This window comes from Chiloscyllium punctatum, chromosome 23, assembly GCF_047496795.1.
Source record: "Chiloscyllium punctatum isolate Juve2018m chromosome 23, sChiPun1.3, whole genome shotgun sequence".
NCBI lineage: Eukaryota > Metazoa > Chordata > Chondrichthyes > Orectolobiformes > Hemiscylliidae > Chiloscyllium > Chiloscyllium punctatum.
In genome coordinates, this window is record NC_092761.1 from 93,457,569 (window position 1) to 93,464,068 (window position 6,500).

The 6,500-nt window shown below is 40.1% G+C and overlaps 1 protein-coding gene across 4 annotated transcripts in view; it reads right to left on the reverse strand.

Annotated features, from left to right (window-relative positions):
- Positions 1-4,480, reverse strand: part of grik4 (glutamate receptor, ionotropic, kainate 4) — a 173,503-nt gene extending 169,023 nt beyond the window's left edge. For all 4 annotated transcript variants that reach the window (XM_072593556.1, XM_072593559.1, XM_072593557.1 and 1 more), the window contains exon 1: positions 4,221-4,480. The gene's annotated coding sequence lies outside the window, so the exon portion shown is untranslated. The remainder of the gene's footprint in view (positions 1-4,220) is intronic.
- Between the last annotated feature and the right edge of the window lie 2,020 nt (positions 4,481-6,500).

Consider the following 6,500-nt stretch of genomic DNA (forward strand, 5'->3'; position numbering starts at 1 on the left):
TTTTTGGAAAAAATATACTTCAGACTAGAGGTTTTTTGAACTGAGGAGTTGTCTAATGTAGATTTTACAATTACTGATGATAGTTTTAGTTACTATTATTGATGTTAGCCATCCATTCCAGATTTTAAAATATTATTGGAACTTAAATTGCACTAGCCACTGTGCTGGGATTTGAACTACTCTGCCCAGAGCATAATTATGGGGGAAGTGTAGTGGTATTGTCACTGGATTAGTAATCCAGAATCCCAGGCTAAAGTTCTGAGGACATGGGTTTGAATCTCACCAAAGCAGAAACACTTGAATTTGATTATAATCTGATCAATCATCTGTACAACAACATCTCTCAACAGGCTGATTAGAAAATTAGATGTAAAAACCCTGGGTTGGGGGAGTGCGGAACTAGAGGCATAGGTTGAGAGGGGAAATATTTAAAAGGGACCTAAGTGGCAACATTTTCACACAGAGGGTGATATGTGTATAGAATGAGCTGCCAGAGGAAGTGATGGAGGTTAGTACAATTACAACATTTATAAAGGCATCTGGATGGGTATATGAATAGGAAGGATTTAGAGGGACGTGGGGCAAGTGCTGGCAAATTTAGGATATCTGGTTGGCATGGATGAGTTGCACGAAAGGGTCTGTTTCTGTGCTTTACATCTCTATGACTTTAAATAACAACTAAATAAACGTTGTTGTTTGTCATACAAACATGGTTCAATGCTGTATTTTAGGAAAGGAAATTTGCTATCTTTACCTGTCTGGCCAACATGTGACTCCAAACCCACAGTAATGTGACTGATTCTTAATTAGGGATGAGCCACAAATGCTGATCTAGCCCAGGCAACTACATCCTATGAATAATAAAACAAAATTCACCTAGTCCTCTATACCATCATGTGATCCTAATCCCTTGAAGAAATGGTGAGAAAAAATCTTATAGACTCTGGAACAGTTCCTATGGATTGGGGGATAGCTAATATATCCACACTGTTTAAAAAGAGGAAGTGAAGAGAAAACAGGGATTTTTTTAGACTCATTAGCCAGACACTAATTGTAGAGAAACTCCTAGAATCCATAATAAAAGATTTAATAGTAGAGCACTTGGTAAACATAAAAACTAGGAGCAGCCATAGGCAATACAGTCCATTGAGCTTGCTCCACTATTTAATAAAATCAAGCTTGATCTCATCTTGTCTTCAACTCCACTTTACTGCCCACTGTTCATAGCCTCTCTTTAACCCACTAAGAATTTTTAAAATCTGTCCACGTCCTTAACTTTACTCATTACCCAGTATCCACCACACTCTGGGGTAGTGAACGTTGCAGATTCACAACACTGAGAGAAATAATTTCTCTTCATCTTTATTTGAAATCTGCCACCTTTTAGTCTAAACTAGGGCCTCTTGTTTTAGATTGTCGCACAAGGGGGAACCTCTGCTCCACATCTACTTTTGTCAATCCCATTTTAGTATGTTATAACGATTAGATCTGCCATCATTCTTCTAAACTATTGTGATTATAGGCCTAATCTGCTCATCCTCTCCTCACAAAACACACCATTCAACTTAGAAAGTAATTTATTGAACCTTCTATGAACTATCTTCAATGCAAATACATCTTTCCTCAAGTAAGGGGCTCAAATCAGCATATAGTACTCCAGAAAAGGTCTCACCAATGCCTTATATAATTGCAATATTTCCCTACATTTGTACTCTATTCTTTCAGCAAAAAATATCAAAATTCAATTTGCCTTCTATATTACCTTATGTACTTGCATACTAACTTTCTGTGATTCATTCAAACGGACACCAAGATCCATCTGCACCAAAGCACTTTCAAATTTCGGTCCATTCAGATAATAAGTTGCCTGTTTACTCTTTCAACCAAAATGGATAACTTCACACTTATTAATGTTAAACTCTGTTTGCCAAATTTTAACCGATTTACCTGACTTATCCATATCCATTTATAAAATTCTTATCTTTTATTGCAACTTATTTTTCCACTTACTTTAGTGTCATCTGCAGTGGGAAAGTATCAAGCATCCAAGTCATTGATGTCACTTGTAAATTGTTGGGGCCCAAGGACTGAACCCTATGGCACCCCTCTAGATACAGCTTGCTGACAAGGAAAAAACCTATTTATATCAATTCTCTGCTTTCTGATGGCTTGACAATTGTTAATCTTGTTAATATATTACTTCTATCTCCATATGATCTTACCAACCTTGTGTATTAACCTTTTATGTAGAACCTCATCGATGCCTTCCAGAAGTTCAAATATACAAATCAAACTCAGACAACTCAATGGACCCCCATTCTCCACTTCATTTGTTTTATGCTCAAAGAATTCTAGTGAATTAATCAAACATGATTTCCTTTCTTAAAAACATGCTGATTCTGATGGATTGTGTTTTGAATTTCCAAATGTACTATTACTACTTCCTTAATAATGGATTCCAACAATTTCTCAATGTCAGATGTTGACCAAACTGACCTGTAGAGTCTGAGTTCTGAAGAAGGGTCACAGTACCTGAATGTTAACTCTGCTTTCTCTCCACGGAAGCTGAATTTTCCCAGAAATTGCTAATTTTCATCTATAGTTTCCTACATGCTGCCTCCCTCCCTTTTTGAATAAGGGTGTTACAATAGCAGTTTTCCAATCTATTGGAATCTTTCCAGAATCCAGAGAATTTTGGACCATTATAATCAATGCATCCACTATCTCTGCTCCTACTTTCTTTAAGGCCCAAGGATGTCGGCCATCAGGCCCTGGGGACGTGCCTGCCTTTAATCCCAATAGTTTGCTCAGTACCTTGCCCCAGTGATGGCAATTGTTTTAAATTCCTGCTTTGCTTTAATTTCTATTTTACATGATCTTACTGTGATGGTTTCAGTATCCCCACCATAAAACCAAAGACAGCACCGTGGTTCAGTGGTTAGCACTGCTGCCTCACAGCACCAGGGACCCAGGTTCAATTCCTGCCTTGGGCAATTGTCTGTGTAGAGTTTGCACATTCTCCCAGTGTCTATTTGGGTTTCCTCCCACAGTCACAAATGTGTGCAGGTTAGGTGAATTGGCTATACTAAATTGCCTGTAGTGTTAGGGGCAAAATGTAGGGGAATTGGTCTGGGTGGGTTGCTCTTCGGAGGGTTGGTGTGGACTTGTTGGGCCAAAGGGCCTGTTTCCACACTGTAGGGAATCTAATCTAAACTATTGATTTACTGCCTCTGCCATTTCTTTGTTCCCCACTATCAACTCCTGGTCTCATCCTCTAAGGGACCAGTATTCACCTTTTTGACCACTTTTAGCCATTCTGTTCCTTTTCAGATATTCACTTGCGTGATTATTTACAGCTGTTTTTATTCCTTTTTTAGCATTATGTGAACCAAACAAATAGTTCCACAACAAAGGAAGAACCCAAATTCGAACCTGTTGGATCAAACATTTTGACTTTGGACAGTCCAAATATAAACAAGGCGATGGAGGAGAAGTGTCAAGTCCACCAGGATTTTCAGTGAGATCACCGGGTGAAACAAGGAGGTCTTTCTTATCGCCATCCCACACTATTCATTCGGAGCTTAAAGCTCATTCTTTTCTTAAACAATGTCTATATTAGCGCTTTAATGTTATCGCTTTATATTTTAAAATTTTGTTCTTTTGTATATTTTGTAATTTATTGACAAATAGATTTTTTGGAAAATGTAGCAGCGATGCCAATGATCACACATTTGAGAATAATAATAAAATATCAGCGGTTACAGGCCCTTTGCAGCTAAATGTCACCGATTTGAACATGACGGCGAAATGTGTCGCTCTGATTTATTCAGCTGCTATGGGTTTGCGATTCTCATTTCATTCGGTGACGCGAGGAATTGCTCATTTCATCCGAATGAAATCAGGCGAAGAAAAATCGACATGAAAGGGTCATATCCTCGGACTGCCTGACTCTATTTCCCATCGAAACCGGGCAGAATGCGTGTACAGATTTAAATCCAGCCCCTGCAAAAAAGGGGTTATTTTGAACACTTGAAGACTATCTGTAAGAAAACTATTTATTTGCCGATGTTATGGCAATTAGTTTCGATTGAAAATACAAAGTCGGGGCCTAGAAAGTACATTTCTTATAATTAACACAAAACACAACAGAATTAGACACATCCAGATAAATGTAAAAAGAATTTGGAGGCGCCAATCCGCAATTACATAAATTCACTCACCCTTCGTCTGTTAGTAGAATATGAATCCCCTCCGTGAACTTGTATCCAATGGTTAATCAAGGTAATAATTAATCATAATTCAAGGATTTGCTTCCGCTCTTGCGCCTGTAAACCAATCAAAGGAAAACAATGCAACACAACAAATGTTCACAAATAAAACGGCGCAGCAATTTATATAAAATATTCGATCCACGAATCCGAAACAGCAGGGCAGAACGAAAACAGCGCACGAAACAATTCCGAGAGATTTCCACAAAAGGTTCTCGCTCCTTGAACAGGCTGCAGCACACTGCCGCCTACCGCCAGCCCCAGGAAGGACACCGAGAGACAGGCGTTGCTCATCCTCCCAAACCGCCGCACGTACACTCATCGCGGCAACAAAGCAACCGGGATCCCGGGAGCGAGCACAGCACAACAGCAAGGAAATGGAGCAGAATGCAGACCAAGGGGGCGGTTATGGGGAGAGAACGGTGTATGAACATCTACGATGCGAAAAGGTTTAAGATCTGTGGGCTCAATGCAGTAGTGTGCAGAATCAAAGAAACATTCATGATGGCGAAGAGATTGTAAATGATTGTTGAGGGCGGGCGAAGTAAACTGGACAAAAGAAAGCTTTAGAGGTGTACTTGGCCTCTGTAGGTTATTCTCCTCAATCACCTGATGAAGGAGCAGCGCTCTGAGACCTACTGCTTCCAATTGAACCTGTTGAACTATAACCTGGTGTTGTGTGATTTTTAACTTTGTCCACCCCAGTCCAACATCTGACATATGTGCGTTACGCAAAAATACATTTTCGCTCTGAAAATATCAGGATGTTCAGAAGCGCATTTGCAGCAGCATTACAAGTGTGGATGGATAACAGCCAAGTTTTTTTTACAGCGTTCACCAAACATCCATTTATTTTAATCCCCTTTCCCAGCACCTGGCCTGTACGCTGTGATATTTCAAGTGCTCATGTAAAAAAGTATTTAAATATCTTGATGGTTCACTGCATCACTACCCTTTCAGGCAAATATTTCCAGATACCCACAATCTTTGGATGAAAAAAATCTTTCCTCAAATCCCCTCTAAACCTCTGTTCCTTGCTTTAAACTGTGCCACCTGACCTCGCCCCAAGACAAAATGTTTCTCCTTATCTATTCTGTCAATGCTTCTCATACCTTTGGACACCTCAATCAGTTCACCCCTTCAACCACTTTTGCTATAAGGAAAACAACCCCAGTCTAATTTGAGGAAGGGTCACTGGACGGAAACATTGAACTCTGATTTCTCTTCACAGATGCTACTGAGTTTTTCCAGCAATTTCTCTTTTTGTTTTTGATTTACAGCATTCACAGTTCTTTCTGTTTTTTCCAGCTCCTCATCATAGCTGAATCACTCCAGCCAAGGCAATGTCCTTGTGAGCCTCCTCCACACCTTCTCTAGTGCAATCACACCTTTCCTATTCTGTGCTGAAAATGTGTTGCTGGAAAAGCACAGCAGGTCAGGCAGCATCCAAGGAGCAGGAGAATCGATGTTTCGGGCATCAGCCCTGCTGTGCTTTTCCAGCAACACATGTTCAGCTCTGATCTCCAGCATCTGCAGTCCTCACTTTCTCCTCCTTTCCTATTCTGTGGTGACCAGAACTACATACATGTGTCCTCAGGAACATTTATGTTCAGCTCCAATACAGCCTCCCTGCTCTTGTACTCAATACAAAAGATGTTAAGAAGTAGGAGCAGAAGAAGACCATTCAGCCCACCATGCCTGCTCCACCATTCAATGAGTTCATGGCTAATCTAATAATCACCGATTCCACTTTTCTGCCTTTCCCCCATAACCCTGATTCCCTTACAGATTAAACATTTGTCTGTCTTAGCCTTCAATATACTTAATGACCCAGCCTTAACAGCTCACTATAGTAAAGAATTCCACAGATTTACTATTCACAGAGACAAGAGATTCCTCCTCAGCTCGATCTCAAATGTGCCATCCCTTATCCTGAGATTATGCTCTCTGGTCCAAGACTCTTCCACAAGGAAATCTACTTTACCTTGTCTACTCTATCAATCCCCCAAAATCTTAATATTTCAGTAAGGTTGCCAATTATTCTTCTTAACCCCAGTGAATACAGGCTCAACTTACTGAACCTCTCCTCAAGTTAATTCCCCCATAACTGTTATCAACACAGTAAACTTGCTTTAGACTGCCTCCAAGTTATGGACAGTGCCGAAAGATGTTGTAGGTTACAGAGGGACATAGATAAGCTGCAGAGTTGGGTGAGAGATGGCAAATGGAGTT